The following is a 15,725-nucleotide window of genomic DNA, read 5'->3' as shown; positions in this document are numbered from 1 at the left end:
GAGTTTCAGCTTTAGCATCATTACTTCCAAAGAACACCCAGGGCTGATCTCCTTTAGAATGGACTGGTTGGATCTCCTTGCAGTCCAAGGGACTCTCAAGAGTCTTCTCCAACACCACAGTTCAAAAGCATTAATTCTTCGGCGCTCAGCCTTCTTCACAATCCAACTCTCACATCCATACATGACCACAGGAAAAACCACAGCCTTGACTAGATGGACCTTTGTTGGCAAAGTAATGTCTCTGCTTTTGAATATGCTTTTGAAAAGTTGGTCATAACTTTCCTTCCAAGGAGTAAGCGTCTTTTGATTTCGTGGCTGCAATCACCATCTGCAGTGATTTTGGAGCCCCAAAAAATAAAGTCTGACACTGTTTCCCCATCTATTTCCCATGAAGTGATGGGACCAGGAACAACAGACTGGTTCTAAACAGGAAAAGGAGTACGTCAAGGCTGTATATTGTCACCCTGCTTATTTAACTTATATGCAGAGTACATCCCCACCCTTATGGCAGAAAGTGAAGGGGAACTAAAAAGCCTCTTGATGAAAGTGAAAGAGGAGAGTGAAAAAGCTGGCTTAAAGCTCAACATTCAGAAAATGAAGATCGTGGCATCTGGTCCCATCACTTCATGGGAAATAGATGGGGAAACAGTGGAAACAGTGTCAGACTTTATTTTGGGGGGCTCCAAAATCACTGCAGATGGTGACTGCAGCCAGCCATGAAATTAAAAGATGCTTACTCCTTGGAAGAAAAGTTATGACCAACCTAGATAGCATATTGAAAAGCAGAGACATTACTTTGCCAACAAACATCCATCTAGTCAAGGCTATGGTTTTTCCGGTGGTCATGTATGATGCGAGAGTTGGACTGTAAAGAAAGCTGAGTGCTGAAGAATGGATGCTTTTGAACTGTGGTGTTGGAGAAGACTCTTGAGAGTCCCTTGGACTGCAAGGAGATCCAACCAGTCCATTCTGAAGGAGATCAGCCCTGGGTGTTCTTTGGAAGGAATGATGCTAAAGCTGCAACTCCAGTACTTTGGCCACCTCATGCGAAGAGTTGACTCATTGGAAAAGACTCTGATCTGGGAAGGATTGGGGGCAGGAGGAGAAGGGGACGACAGAGGATGAGATGGCTGGATGGCATCACTGACTCGATGGATGTGAGTCTGAGTGAACTCCGGGAGTTGGTGATGGACAGGGAGGCCTGGCGTGCTGTGATTCATGGGGTCGCAAAGAGTCGGACACGACTGAGCAACTCGACTGAATTGAACTGATGGGACCAGATGCCATGATCTTAGTTTTCTAAATGTTGCGCTTTAAGCCAACTTTTTCACTCTCCTCTTTCACTTTCATCAAGAGGCTTTTTAGTTCCTCTTCACTTTCTGCCATAAGGGTGGTGTCATCTGCATATCTGAGGTTATTGATGTATCTCCTGGCAATCTTGATTCCAGCTTGTGCTTCTTCCAGCCCAGCGTTTCTCATGATGTATTCTGCATATAAGTCTTTGTTGTACCATGTGAGATCTAGTTCCCTCACCAGGGATTGAACCCTGGCCCCCTGCTTTGGGATCAAGGAGTCTTAGCCACTAGACTACCAGGGAAGTCCTCCCAATAGTAATTAGAAACATGCAAACTGAAATCATAATGAGATACCACTACCTATTTGCCAGAATGGTTAGTACCTGTGTCCAGCAAGTATACATCTAGGTATATACCCCCAAAATATGAGCGCACAAAGGACATCAAAGCTGTATAAGAATGCTCATAGCCAGGGTTTCCCTGGTGGTCCAGTGGCTAAGACGTCATGCTCTCAATGCAGGGGGCCCAGGTCCAGTCCCTGGTTGGGGAATGCAACTAAGAGTTTGCATGCTGTGATTAAAGATCCTGCATGCTACAACTAAGACCTGGCACAGCAAAATAAATGAATAAGGAAATTAAAAAAATAATAATAATGCTCATAGCAGCATTGTTTGTGATAGTCCCACAATAGAAACTTGTATTCCTTTCTTACAGCTGCTGAGGCTGCACTCCTGCAAACCAGCTGTCACCTTGTTAGGTTCTACCAGTAGGGAGTGCTAGAGGAAACCTTTGAGGCAGGAAGAGAAAAAAGGGATTTGCTTCTTACAGTTTGCTTCCTCCCCTGAGTGTCATGGCGGCAACTGAAGTTTGGGTTTGCAGCCACCACCCCCCACCCCACCCCCCACCCCCCTCTTACTCTAACTGGACTCCTTCCTCTCCTTCCTGAGTTCCTCCACCTCCTCTAGGCTTCTGGATTCCTGGAACTCCCACCTCTTGCCTTTGTTAACCACCACCCATCTGAGAGCTTCCTCCTGTTGCCACATCTATGTTTCCCAAACTCTTTCTTTGGCCTTTGCAGTCCTTATAACAAGTTCCCTCTGTTAAAAAGAACTGGTATGGGGATTTCCCTGGTGGGCCAGTGGCTAAGGCTCCATGCTCCCAAAGCAGGGGGCCAGGGGTTCGATCTCTGGTCAGGGAAGTAGATCCCACATGCTGCAACTAAGACCTAGCACGGTCAAAGAAATAAATAAAAACAAATATTATTTTTAAAGTGGTATGGTTTTTATGTTTCTGACTAGACCCTGAATGATACTACAGCCAAGTTTCAATTCTTTTTGGCAAGTTTCAGTTCCGACTCTCCTCCTGACCAGGAATGCATTGAATTCCTCTTTTAAATAGGGAAGCTGAGGGCCTTGACAAGTTTCACAGATCCTCAGAGCCTCGCTTGTTGGTTGTCGATGGCGTCTTGACATGGTCACAGAAATCACTCAGCCAAAGAGCAGAGCGTCTTGGATGTCCACCAGTATGACTGCCTGCCAGGAGGACAGGGAAGGTCACACCAACGCTGTGAACATTCTCTAGCTGCGTGTTTTTATTTGCTGTGAGCGTGCATGAGAAAATGGTCTTTCCCAAAGTCTTCACCACCCTCCTCCGATGTTGCTGAGGAAACTGAGTTTGAGAGCGTCAGACTCCAGACCCTCCCTGCTGTTACTATGGCCACCATTGTGTACTCGCATGTTTAATAACGTCATTGTAAAGGCTGATTCTTTAACCAGATTGTAAACACGTGTGCAGAGCTTGCCCAGCAAACAAACAAGAAAGTTGTGTAATTTGTGACCAAAATAATGTGAGTTGAGACCTTGACAGGCCAAGATCTTTCAGCGTTTTTCCCCTAACAGGCTTATACCAAACATGAATTATCATGAAGTCACTCCACCCTCTGTTCCCCCCAAAATAACCTCATAGTATATAATTTTCCTAACCCACTTAAGTACACATCTCCATAGTTCCCACCATTTAAATCTGTGTCTAAGTAAAACAAGTTGCTTATTCAAAAAATCTATTTTTATTTACACTTTCATCCAGAATATTCCCATAAGATTTTCCTATTGCATATAATCTAAATGCCAATCCTTTGGTTCTGCCCAGAGGTGTTATCCAACATCTTGGAATCTCAGCTCCTAACCTCCTCAAGTGCAATTTCCTGGGACTTCCCTAGTGGTCCAGTGGTAAAGAGTCTGCCTTCTAATGCAGGGACACAGATTCCATCCCTAGTTTGGGAAGATTCCACATACTGGAGAGCAACTAAGCTTATGTGCCACAACTGCCTCGCCTGAGTTCTAGAGATTGTGATTGGCATCAGGAGAAGCCACCACGTGGAGAAGTCCACACACCATAACAAAGAGTAGCCCCATTTCGCCATGACTAGAGAAAGCCCTCACACAGCGAGGAAGATCCAGCACAGTCAAAAATAAATAAAATTAAAGTCCCTAAAAAAAAAACCACCTCTGCACTTCCATTGCAGGGGGCACAGTTTCCATCCCTGGTAGGGGAACTTCAACAGTACGTGAACCGTGAACCTCCAGATGTTCAAGCTGGTTTTAGAAAAGGCAGAGGAACCAGAGATCAAATTGCCGACATCCATTGGATCATCGAAAAAGCAAGAGAGTTCCAGAAATATATGTACTTTTGCTTAATTGACTATGCCAAAGCCTTTGACTGTGCAGATCACAACAAACTGTGGAAAATTCTTCAAGAGATGGGAATACCAGACCACCTGACCTGCCTCCTAAGAAATCTGTATGCAGGTCAGGAAGCAACAGTTAGAACTGGACATGGAACAACAGACTGGTTCCAAATAGGAAAAGGAGTATGTGTCAAGGCTGTATATTGTCACCTTACTTATTTAACTTATATGCATAGTACATCATGAGAAATGCTGGGCTGGATGAAGCACATGCTGGAATCAAGATTGCTGGGAGAAATATCAATAACCTCAGATATGCAGATGACACCACCCTTATGGCAGAAAGTGAAGAGGAACTCAAAAGCCTCTTGATGAAGGTGAAAGTGGAGAGTGAAAAAGTTGGCTTAAAACTCAACATTCAGGAAACTAAGATCATGGCATCTGGTCCCATCGCTTCATGGCAAATAGATGGGGAAACAGTGACAGACTTTATTTTTTGGGCTCCAAAATCACTGCAGATGAATGGTGACTGCAGCCATGAAATTAAAAGATGCTTGCTCCTTGGAAGAAAAGTTATGACCAACCTAGACAGCATATTAAAAAGCAAAGACATTACTTTGCCAACAAAGGTCTGTTTAGTCAAAGCTATGGTTTTTCCAGTAGTCATGTGTGGATGTGAGAGTTGGACTATAAAGAAAGCTGAGTGCCGAAGAATTGATGCTTTTGACCTGTGGTATTGGAGAAGACTCCTGAGAGTCCCTTGGACAACAAGGAGATTCAACCAGTCCATCCTAAAGGAAATCTGTCCTAAATATTCATTGGAAGGACTGATGCTGAAGCTGAAACTCCAATACTTTGGCCGCCTGGTTCGAAGAACTGACTCATTTGAAAAGACCCTGATGCTGGTAAAGATTGAGGGTGGGAGGAAAAGGGAATGACGAGATGGTTGGATGGCATCACCGACTCAATGGACATGAGTTTGAGTAAACCCTGGGAGTTGGTGATGGACAGGGAGGCCTGGAGTGTTGCAGTCCATGGGGTCGCAAAGAGTCAGATGTGACTGAGCAACTGAACTGAACTGATCTCTTCAGTCTTATTGAGACCTCTGATTTTTTTTTTACCACCTTCTGTTTTACTAACCATCTTCCCTTTACTACCCTTACTTCCTCTTCATTCATGTCCTATTCTGTGTTCATTACTATAATTGTTCCTTTGCTGCTCCCCTTCTCCCTCGCTCCCTCCCCCTCCACTGGTTTTGCCTGACACCATCCTGACCCCGTACTAACTTCCCACTCCAGGCCTTGCTTGAATAAGGGGCTGGAGATGAAACTACAACCGTGCTCCCTGGCCTCCCTTGAAATTCTCACCATAAATTTCAAATGGGCACTCAGCCCTGCAGCAACCTTCCCACATATGTTTCCTTTCCCACATCCTAACACATTGATTTCCCACTTTTTCTTTTTTTTTATAGAGGCCTCTCAGCTTGCCTTCACGACATACTCATGAGAAAACAAGAGCAGTCAAGCAGGAACTCCTCCATCATCATACCCTCGACCACACCTCCCACTTTCCCAGCTGAGCCCACGCTCACGATGGATGAAGCATGTCCTCTATATAGGCCTGAATCCCACCCTTTCTTGCCCTTCTGAAGGGCCTCACTCTTAAAAGTATTCCCTCTGTTTCCTCTGCATCCTTGGCTTTTTTTTTTTTTCTCACCACTGGATCATTTCTTCCATTTTTATCAGCCTACAAATGCTCTCTAGTATAGCATCTCCCACTAAAACATCCTTCCTTGAACCTGTATCCCCATCTGCTACCACATTTCTCTGCCCCACCTCAGAACAACACTTTTTCCAAGTTCTCTCCATTGTCCTTCCTCACTCACTTGCTCCATCGAAGTGTTCATCTCTACTTCTAAAATTGCTCCCCTTTTGCCAAATGCGATGTTCATTTCTATGGCCTTGTCTTGGATTTTGTTTTGTTTTTAGTATCATTTGACCCTTTAGAAAACCCTGTCTTCTTGAAGGGTTCTCTAGATTCCTTAACCAGCTGTTCCTTCTCAGTCTTCTTCCTGGCTCCTCCTCCTCCATTCTAATTATAAATATAAAAGTAGCATGGATGTAGGGGAGAATGGATACATGTGTATGTATGACTGAGTTTCTTTACTGGCCACCTGCAACTATGACAAAGCTGTTCATTGGCTGTGCTGCTGCTAAGTCGCTTCAGTCGTGTCTGACTCTGTGCGACCCCATGGACGGCAGCCCACCAGGCTCCCCCGTCCCTGGGATTCTCCAGGCAAGAACACTGGAGTGGGTTGCCATTTCCTTCTCCAATGCATGAAAGTGAAAAGTGAAAGTGAAGTCGCTCAGTCGTGTCTTAGCAACCCCATGGACTGCAGCCTACCAGGCTCCTCTGCCCATGGGATTTTCCAGGCAAGAGTACTAGAGTGGGGTGCCATTGCCTTCTCCGTCATCGGCTATACTCCAACACAAAATAACAAGGTTTTTTAAAAGTAGTATGGGTAAAATTAGCAAGGCAAAAGTCATTATAAGTAAAGTCAGAAGGCAATTGACAAACTGAACAAGAGTATTTAACAGTTCAGGTCATGGGCATAGTGAAAATATCAGTAATATTCATAGACCTCCTAGAAATTATTAAGAAAAGGCCAACAACCCAGTAGAAAAATGGAAAAAATATAAACAGATCTCTGAAAAGGGAATCAAGCACCCTTTAACATACAAAGAGACAGACACATTCATTACTAATAAAAAGAAATAAAGATTAAAGCTACAGTGAAATACCATTTTCAACCATCATACTAATAAAAATCCCAAAGGTTGATAATATGCTCTATGGAAAAACATATATCGTATATTGTAACATTAATGTGAAAAGATCTCTGAGACAGAAATAAATGAAGAAAAAGTACAAAATAGTATGTATTTTATGCTCCCAGAACATATATGGTTTCTGTTTGTATTTACATAAGGAAACACACACAGACACCAAAGGAAAGCAGATACTTATTGAAGGGGGAACTGGGATGGATGGGCATAAGGTGGGAGTGAGTCCTTTTTTGGGGGGTGGGGGTGCTGCACTGTGAAGCATGCAGGTTGTAGTTCCTTGACTAGGGATCACACATTCCTAACTACTGGACCACAAGGAAATTCCCAATAGTAAGTCTTTTAAGGCTATGCATTTTTAAGTTATTTCGCTTTTGAATCATCTGAGTGTATTATTTATTAAAAAAAAAAAAAAAGAAATAAAAACAGTGGTCCAAACTGTGTCTTAGTGCAATTTTTCTATGCATTGCATTAGTCGCTTCAGTTCAGTTCAGTCACTCAGTCGTACCTGACTCTTTGCGACCCCATGAATTGCAGCACACCAGGCCTCCCTGGCCATCGCCAACTCCCGGAGTTCACTCAGACTCATGTCCATCGAGTCAGTGATGCCATCCAGCCATCTCATCCTCTGTCGTCCCCTTCTCCTCCTGCCCCCACTCCCTCCCAGCATCAGAGTCTTTTCCAATGAGTCAGCTCTTTGCATGAGGTGGCCAAAGTTCTGGAGTTTCAGCCTTAGCATCATTCCTTCCAAAGAAATCCCAGGGCTGATCTCCTTCAGAATGGACTGGTTGGATCTCCTTGCAGTCCAAGGGACTCTCAAGAGTCTTCTTCAACACCACAGTTCAAAAGCATCCATTCTTCGGCGCTCAGCCTTCTTCACAGTCCAACTCTCACATCCATACATGACCACTGGAAAAACCATAGCCTTGACTAGACAGACCTTTGTTGACAAAGTAATGTCTCTGCTCTTGAATATGCTATCTAGGTTGGTCATAACTTTCCTTCCAAGGAGTAAGCATCTTTTAATTTCATGGCTGCAATCACCATCTGCAGTGATTTTGGAGCCCCAAAAAATAAAGTCTGACACTGTTTCCACTGTTTCCCCATCTATTTCCCATGAAGTGATGGGACCGGATGCCATGATCTTTGTTTTCTGAATGTTGAGCTTTAAGCCAACTTTTTGACTCTCCACTTTCACTTTCATCAAGAGGCTTTTGAGTTCCTCTTCACTTTCTGCCATAAGGGTGGTGTCATCTGCGTATCTGAGGTTATTGATATTTCTCCCAGCAATCTTGATTCCAGCTTGTGCTTCCTCCAGCCCAGTGTTTCTCATGATGTACTCTGCATAGAAGTTAAATAATCAGGGTGACAATATACAGCCTTGATGTACTCCTTTTACTATTTGGAACCAGTCTGTTGTTCCATGTCCAGTTCTAACTGTTGCTTCCTGACCTGCATACGATTTCTCAAGAGGCAGGTCAGGTGGTCTGGTATTCCCATCTCTTTCAGAATTTTCCACAGTTTGTTTTGATCCACACATCAAAGGCTTTGGCGTAGTCAATAAAGCAGAAATAGATGTTTTTCTGGAACTCTCTTGCTTTTTCCATGATCCAGCGGATGTTGGCAATTTGATCTCTGGTTCCTCTGCCTTTTCTGAAACCAGCTTGAACGTCAGGAAGTTCATGGTTCACATATTGCTGAAGCCTGGCTTGGAGAATTTTGAGCATTACTTTACTAGCATGTGAGATGAGTGCAATTGTGTGGTAGTTTGAGCATTCTTTGGCATTGCCTTAGTCGCTTGCTGCTGCTGCTGCTAAGTCGATTCAGTCGTGTCCGACTCTGTGTGACCCCATAGACAGCAGCCCACCAGTCTCCCCCGTCCCTGGGATTCTCCAGGCAAGAACACTGGAGTGGGTTGCCATTGCCTTCTCCAATGCAGGAAAGTGAAAAGTGAAAGTGAAGTCACTGAGTCTTGTCCGACTCTTAGCAACCCCATGGACTGTAGCCCACCAGGCTCCTCCATCCATGGGATTTTCCAGGCAAGAGTACTGGAGTGGGGTGCCATTGCCTTCTCTGGCCTTAGTCGCTTAGTGGTGTCCAACTCTTTGGGATCCCAGGGACTGTATCTGGCCAGGCTCCTCTGTCTATGGAATTCTCCAGGCAAGAATACTGGAGGGGGTAGCCATTCCCTTTTCCAGGGGATCTTCACAACCCAGGGATCGAAGCTAGGTTTCCTGCATTGCAGGCAGATTCTTTACTGTCTGAGCCACCAGGGAAGCCCATTTATTTTTTAAAAAGAGAAACAAAGAACAGTGGTCCAGAGTGATTCTATGCATTAGCTTAAGGAACACAAACACGTGTCTTTCATCTTCACAGGGAGTTAGGACATTATTATAAGCAAGCTGTGTGGATCTGAGTTGTACTTCAGTCCATAACCCTTCCAAGATGGTCATAATGGCTTGAAATGACATTTGCTATGACAAGCAAGAGCATCACCAGGCTTATGATAATCTATTTGAATACATTGGATCTATGACTTGCCTAGGTACAGACTCAAATTTTTACCCAGGCACCAGTTAAACTTTTATCTGCTTCAATTACTACCTTCACCAGAAGCACCAGCATTCCTTGGATGATTTAGTTGCTAGAAAGAAAGTGTCCAAACCAAATACCCCAATAATAACTAATATCATTAGTCATTAGGGAAATGCAAGTCGACTCACTTCACATCTACTTAGGATGACCATAATTAAAAAAACAAAAGCAACACAGAAGATGACTAATGTTGGCAAGAAAGTGGGGAAATTGAAACCCTCATATGCTACTGGTGGGAATGTAAAATGGTATAGCCACTGTGAAAAAAAAATTGGGGATTCCTCAAAAAGTTAAACAGAATTACAAAATAACCCAACAGTTCCACTCTTGGTATGTACCCAAAAGAATTGGAAACAAGTGTTATTTATTTGGCTGCACCAGGTCTTAGTTGAGGCAGGCAGGATCTTTTTTTTTTTTTTTTTTTCCAGTTGTAGCACATGGAATCTAATTCCCTGATCAAGGGTGAAACTCAGGCCCCCTGGACCCCCTGCTTTGGAAGCACAGTCTTAGCTACTGGGTCAACAGATAGGTCCCTGAAACAAGTGTTTAAATAAAAACTTATCCAGGGGACTTCCCTGGTGGTCCAGTAGTTAAGAATTTGCCTTGCAATGCAAGAGACATGCGTTCAATCCCCGGTCCAGGAAGATTCCACATGCTGCAGAGCAACAAAGCCCATGCACCACAGCTACTGAACCTGCCCTCTAGAGCCCCTGCTCTCCATCAAGAGAAGCTACCGCAGGGAGAAGCCCCTGCACTGGGATGAAGAGTGGCCCTGGCTCGCCCCACCTAGAGAAACCCCACACACAGCAACAAAGACCCAGCACAACCATCCATAAATAAACTTATTTTTTAAAAGAAGCTTATACAGGAACATTCATAGCAGCCCTATTCATATCAGCCCTAAAGGGAAACAACCCACATATCCACTAAATGATGAGTGGATAAACATAATGTGGTATATCTACACAGTGGAATGTTCTTTGGCAATAAGAAGGAATGAGGCACAGGTATGTGCTACAACACACATGAAGCTTGAAAACATTAAGTGAAAGAAGACAAACACAAAAACCACATATTGTATGATATCATTTTTGCACTGACGACATTAATCACTGAGAAATCTTAGAGAAAATAGAAACCACTTCATCATCCAGAAGCTATGTTGACTATAATGTTGACTGGATGAGCTGTGCAGACCTACGTTCAAGAAAGAGATTCTGTTGTGAAATTTTTACCTGTTTTCCTGTTCAGTAGCCTCTTGTTCTTTTCCTGTAATCATAAAAAATGTCTTTCACTGTTACTTGTTACAACTTTCTTGTAGACATTAGGCCTCCCAAAATTTTGTACTATATCACTTGTAAAGTGCAACTGTTCAAGTTGCACTTTTCATAAGACAATATAAATTGTCTGATAAAATAACAGGGGAAATTCCCTGGCAGTCCAATGATTAGGGCTCCTCACTTTTACAAGCTTCACAGTGTGCCCCCCTCCCCTAAAACAAAACAAAACACCACTTGGTCTTGGATCTATACCTCAGCCACATAAGTTTCTGGATTTTGTTGTTTGCCAGAAAGGTGTGTAGTTTTATTTGCTCTTGCCAAAAAATGATTAATATAATCACTAAAAAGCATATTTGTTGTCTTAAAATGGTATGTTGAGTTTTTCCTATTGTAGTGTAATGAAATGCATGGGAAGAACCTTTTCCTCTTAGCTGCATGAAATCATGTCTTCATGCATTGTCTGCAAATTGCTGCAGCCATCTTGAAACCCCAAGTGGAAGCATCACCAATATGCTGAGGCTGGCAAAGCAGAAAGATGGACTGGTTGGTCTTTGGGGATCTGTAATGACCTCATTCAGGCTCTGAGCTGATCTTAGACCACCTAGCCCCTAGAAATCTTGGTATATGAGAAAATGACTGTCCTTAGGGCTGATCTGTACTTTTATTTTCTTGTGATGTATTGAATATTTGTTTGAAGGGGACTCATGAACAAACTCTCAACAGGGGAACACTTTCATATTTGTTTCTGTTTCCCCCTAGTCACAGAATTATGAAAGGAAAGGTGGTAAGAATGTGATCAAGATATAAGAATTCTTATTTGAATGTTGGATGTGATACCAAAGGTAAATTTTGTCAGCTTAAAAGACTCTGTGCTTAAGTACTGCTCAGTTTGGGAAGCTGAATCAAGCAGATAGTCATGCAATAGAGCAACATCAGCTATGATAACAGGCCAATTATTATTTATGATAAAGACAGAATACCACTTTTTTAAAGTTTTCAACTGCACCCTTATGGGTTGCCATTTCCTTCTCCAATGCATGAAAGTGAAAAGTGAAAGTGAAGTCGCTCAGTAGTGTCTGACTCTTAGTGACCCCATGGATTGCAGCCTAACAGGCTCCTCCATCCATGGGATTTTCCAAGCAAGAGTACTGGAGTGGGGTGCCATTGCCTTCTCCGATGGGCTACTGAGTTCTATATGGCCAATTGCAAAAATATTTTGTGTGTCTGTATCCTGTCATGGGGCTTCCCTGGTGGCTCAGTGGTAAAGATCCCACCTGCCAATGCAGGAGATGTGGGTTTGATCCCTGGTTTGGAAGATCACCTGGAGAAGGAAATAGCAACCCACTTCAGTATTCTTGGAGAAGGAAATGGCAACCCATTCTGGTACTCTTGCCTTGAAAATCCCATGGACAGAGAAGCCTGGTAGGCTACACTTCATGGGGTCGCAGAGAGTCCGACATGACTGAGCGACTTCACTTTCACTTTCAGTATTTTTGCCTGGGAAATCTCATGGACAGTAGAGCTTGGAGGGCTATAGTCCATGGGGTTGCAAAGAGCCAGACACAACTTAGCAACTACACAAGAACAATCCTTTCATAACCTCTTATTTTAGAGAAAAACTGATTGGCAGTTTTTTTTTTTTTTACATCAATAGGGTGATTAAAGAGTCTCTAAAGTGCCAGAAAAAAAGAATATGGTGCAATGGCTATTGGGCAGCCCCTGTACAGGATGTTACAACACATTTCACAAACATTCTGTTGGTGGGAATTGTCCTGGCAACACAGAAGGACAGTGAGTTTGTTTCATGAGAAATGTGTGAACACAGTGGTTGTGTATGACCCGAGAGGCAGAGCACTGGGTGGAGATTAAAATGAAATGCTGTCACTAGACATTTATAGCAACAGAATTTGGCATCCTTCTCACTGTTCACAATGAGCTATGACGGGCAAGAGAAGTCACACGATCCATCAATTTGTAACGTGGAAATCCCTCAGAAGAGAGAGCTGGAGAAGTAGCTCTGATTTTTTCTATGACCTGACCTTTTTTCAAGACTCAGGCTCACCCTCAAGCTGTTCATAAGCAAGACACACCCAGAGAAGCAGGCAAAGCATTAAGAATGGAACTATAACCTATATATATATATAGATACACATCCAAGTCCCAGACTAACCCCAGAGTAGGACATGAACAGACAGATCCACACAGTATAGCAAAGTCTTTGAAAGTTGAACTGATGTGGAATTGCTTTCTGTAGGAGATGAGCCAGAACTTGTGGTCTGAATCTCATTGGATCGGTTGCTTGTTAAAACAACAACAGAATAATCAGCATTATTCAGAGGATTTACTAGGACCCAGAACCTCACTTCTAGGTGTTTACCCAAGTGAAATGAAAGCCTCTGTTGACAAAAAAAACTGAAAAACCTCTACACCAATGTTTACACAAGAATCTGGGACCAACTGTGGCACATTTATCAAACAGATGGCAAGTTAGCAATTAAAAGGAAAGAAGTATTGATACTACAACAACACAGAGGACTTTGAAATGTATTGTGCTGAATGAAAGAAGCGAGGTTCAAAACAGTACCTAATTCCTTTTAAGTAAAACCCTGGAGGAATTCCCTGGTGGTCCAGTGGCTAAGACTCTGCACTCCCAACGCAGCGGGGTAGGTTTGATCCCTGGTCAGGGAACTAGATCCCACATGACACAACTGAAAAAGAGTTACATGCCACAGCTAAAAAAAAAAAATCCTGCATGCCATAATGAAGATGGAAGATCTCCTGTGTCCCAACTAAGACTAGTGCAACCGAATAAATATTTTTTAAAAAACTGAAAAAGGCAAAAATAGAGAGATGAGGAACCACTCTATTGGTTGCACTTTGATTCCTGACCGTTTCCTGTGTTCTGCTGAGCTCGTTGATTTCTCGTTATTGCTGCCCTCCACTACCCGCCCCCCGTGCCTGCAGCCCTCCTTCCACCAACTCCCTTCCCTTTAAGTCTCTCCATCTTGCTACCTCAGTTATCAATCATCCATTGGCTTTCATTTTGCAATATTATGTTGACACCTCTTAACTCCTGTCGTCATTTCTCCTTTCTCTTTAACCTTATGGGTTTATGGTCTTTTTTTTTGTTGTTGTTACTGTTATTACAGTGGGGATTTAGGAAGAAACAGATAAAACATATTCAATCTTTCATGTTTACCCAACCTCTCCTTTAATCAAGTCTACAACATACATGTAGTTTAGGAAAAGGATATTACTTTTTTCATGAAAAAAAAATATATATACACATAAGTTTATTTCTGGCCAACCTCAGAAAATTTAGGTGTTTACCAGACATGCTCCCAGTATGTATCTCCAGGCAGCCGTTTTGGGTTTTTGTCTCCCAGGAGAGACACTTTAAAAGCACTGTCACATGCTTTCCAGTCTGACAGCCAGAATTTCTGAGCTGCCCAGGTTGTGGGCCAGAGTTCACAGGAGTCTGACAAACCAGTGATCTCACAAAAGGCTGTGGAAGCCCGGCAGCTGCTACTAGTGTTAAGCTGGTGACTTGCAGAGGAGTTGTGGGTCTGTGTATGTCTTTGAGCAGCCTCCCAGTAGTCACACTTGTAATCAGGACCTAGAAATGCCTTTTCATTACAGACATCATAATCACCCCCTGGCATAAAAGCATAAAAATAGTGTTGAATTGGCACTGACACCCATAAGAAATATTCCTGTTCTCTCACATCATTTCTATGGCACCTTAATCTTCAGTCCCAAGTGGTCTTTGAAAAGGCAGTGATACTCATCTTCCACACACTAAACTCCAGGGTTCCAGGAAGAAACGGGGCTTCTGTGTCCTCTTCTTTAGATATCACAGCAACACTGAAGAGCACTAGGTGGTTGGTGACTTTGAAAACTTTGGCTCTAGTGTATTGAAAGTCGCTCAGACGTGTCTGACTCTTTGCGACCCCATGGACTATATAGTCCATGGAATTCTCTAGGCCAGAATACTGGAGTGGGTAGCCTTTCCCTTCTCCAGGGGATCTTCCCAATCCAGGAATCAAACCCAGGTCTCCCACATTGCAGGTGGATTCTTTATCAGCTGAGCCACCAGGAAAGCCCCAAAATACTTTGGCTCATACAAGTGTAAATTATAGATGGTAACTTGTCCTGCACACATATTATCTTTAACAAATCTGTCAGTTTGTCTGACCATACCATCTGACCCTGAAATTTGGGGGTTTATTCTGTAATATTATAAAGCTATAATTTTAGAGCTCCCCTGCCCCACCCAATTCCCCCACCCCACCCCCACACACAAAAACCCTGGGCTGCATAAATCAGGATTTTCTTCTGGCTGGGGGGAGGATGTATTTTATTGATGGCATGTGACAAAGTAGAGCTCTCTGGGATCCCCCCACCCCCTTCTTCAGGGAGTCTAGGGTGGAAACTATCAGTTCAGGGAGATTCACATTATGTTGGGGGACAGGATCAGGCCAAGGGCTCCCCAGCAGCTGAGACCCTCTCTCTCCCTCTTGTTCTATCACTGGGGATGCTGGCTCAGGTCCACCGCCCTGTTGCTGTAGGCAAATTCACTGTCCTAACGGGAAATGAGCTTGACCACGTGGTCATTGAGGGCAATGCCAACCCCAGCATTGATAGTGGCTGTTGGGAATTCCCTAGCGGTTCAATGGTTAGAACTCCACATTTCCACTACAGGGGGCACTGGTTCCATCTCTTGTCTGGGACCTTAGATCTCACGGACCAAATGGAGCTGCAAAAAAATAAATAAATAAAGCAAAACAAACACCAACCAACCTCATGGGTGTAACTGTTAAAGTCACAGGAGACAACCTGGTCTCCAGCACAGCCAATGGGTCACCATGACATACTGCTCCGTTTGTACGTGCAGATCTGGATTGTAAACTGTTAATATCCCTTGTATCAAAAACTTATGTAATTGGGCTTACACCTCCAGTGGGAGGGACAGTCCTCCAGAATTTCCTGAAAGACCATCTCCCAGGTTATAATCCTCACATTGGTT

The 15,725-nt window shown here is 43.5% G+C and overlaps 1 long non-coding RNA gene across 1 annotated transcript; it reads right to left on the bottom strand.

The window, feature by feature from the left end:
- Nucleotides 1-1,794: 1,794 nt before the first annotated feature.
- Nucleotides 1,795-14,409, bottom strand: LOC132346604 (uncharacterized). Its single transcript, XR_009496496.1, has 3 exons — nucleotides 14,030-14,409; nucleotides 10,655-10,688; nucleotides 1,795-2,827 (listed from the first exon to the last, which is right to left on the bottom strand). It is a non-coding gene; the product is annotated as an uncharacterized lncRNA (long non-coding RNA).
- Nucleotides 14,410-15,725: the final 1,316 nt, after the last annotated feature.

The sequence above is a fragment of the Bos taurus genome, chromosome 11 (assembly GCF_002263795.3).
Source record: "Bos taurus isolate L1 Dominette 01449 registration number 42190680 breed Hereford chromosome 11, ARS-UCD2.0, whole genome shotgun sequence".
NCBI classification, from domain to species: domain Eukaryota; kingdom Metazoa; phylum Chordata; class Mammalia; order Artiodactyla; family Bovidae; genus Bos; species Bos taurus.
Note: the sequence above shows the minus strand (reverse complement) of the source record. Positions and strands in the feature narration are given on the sequence as shown.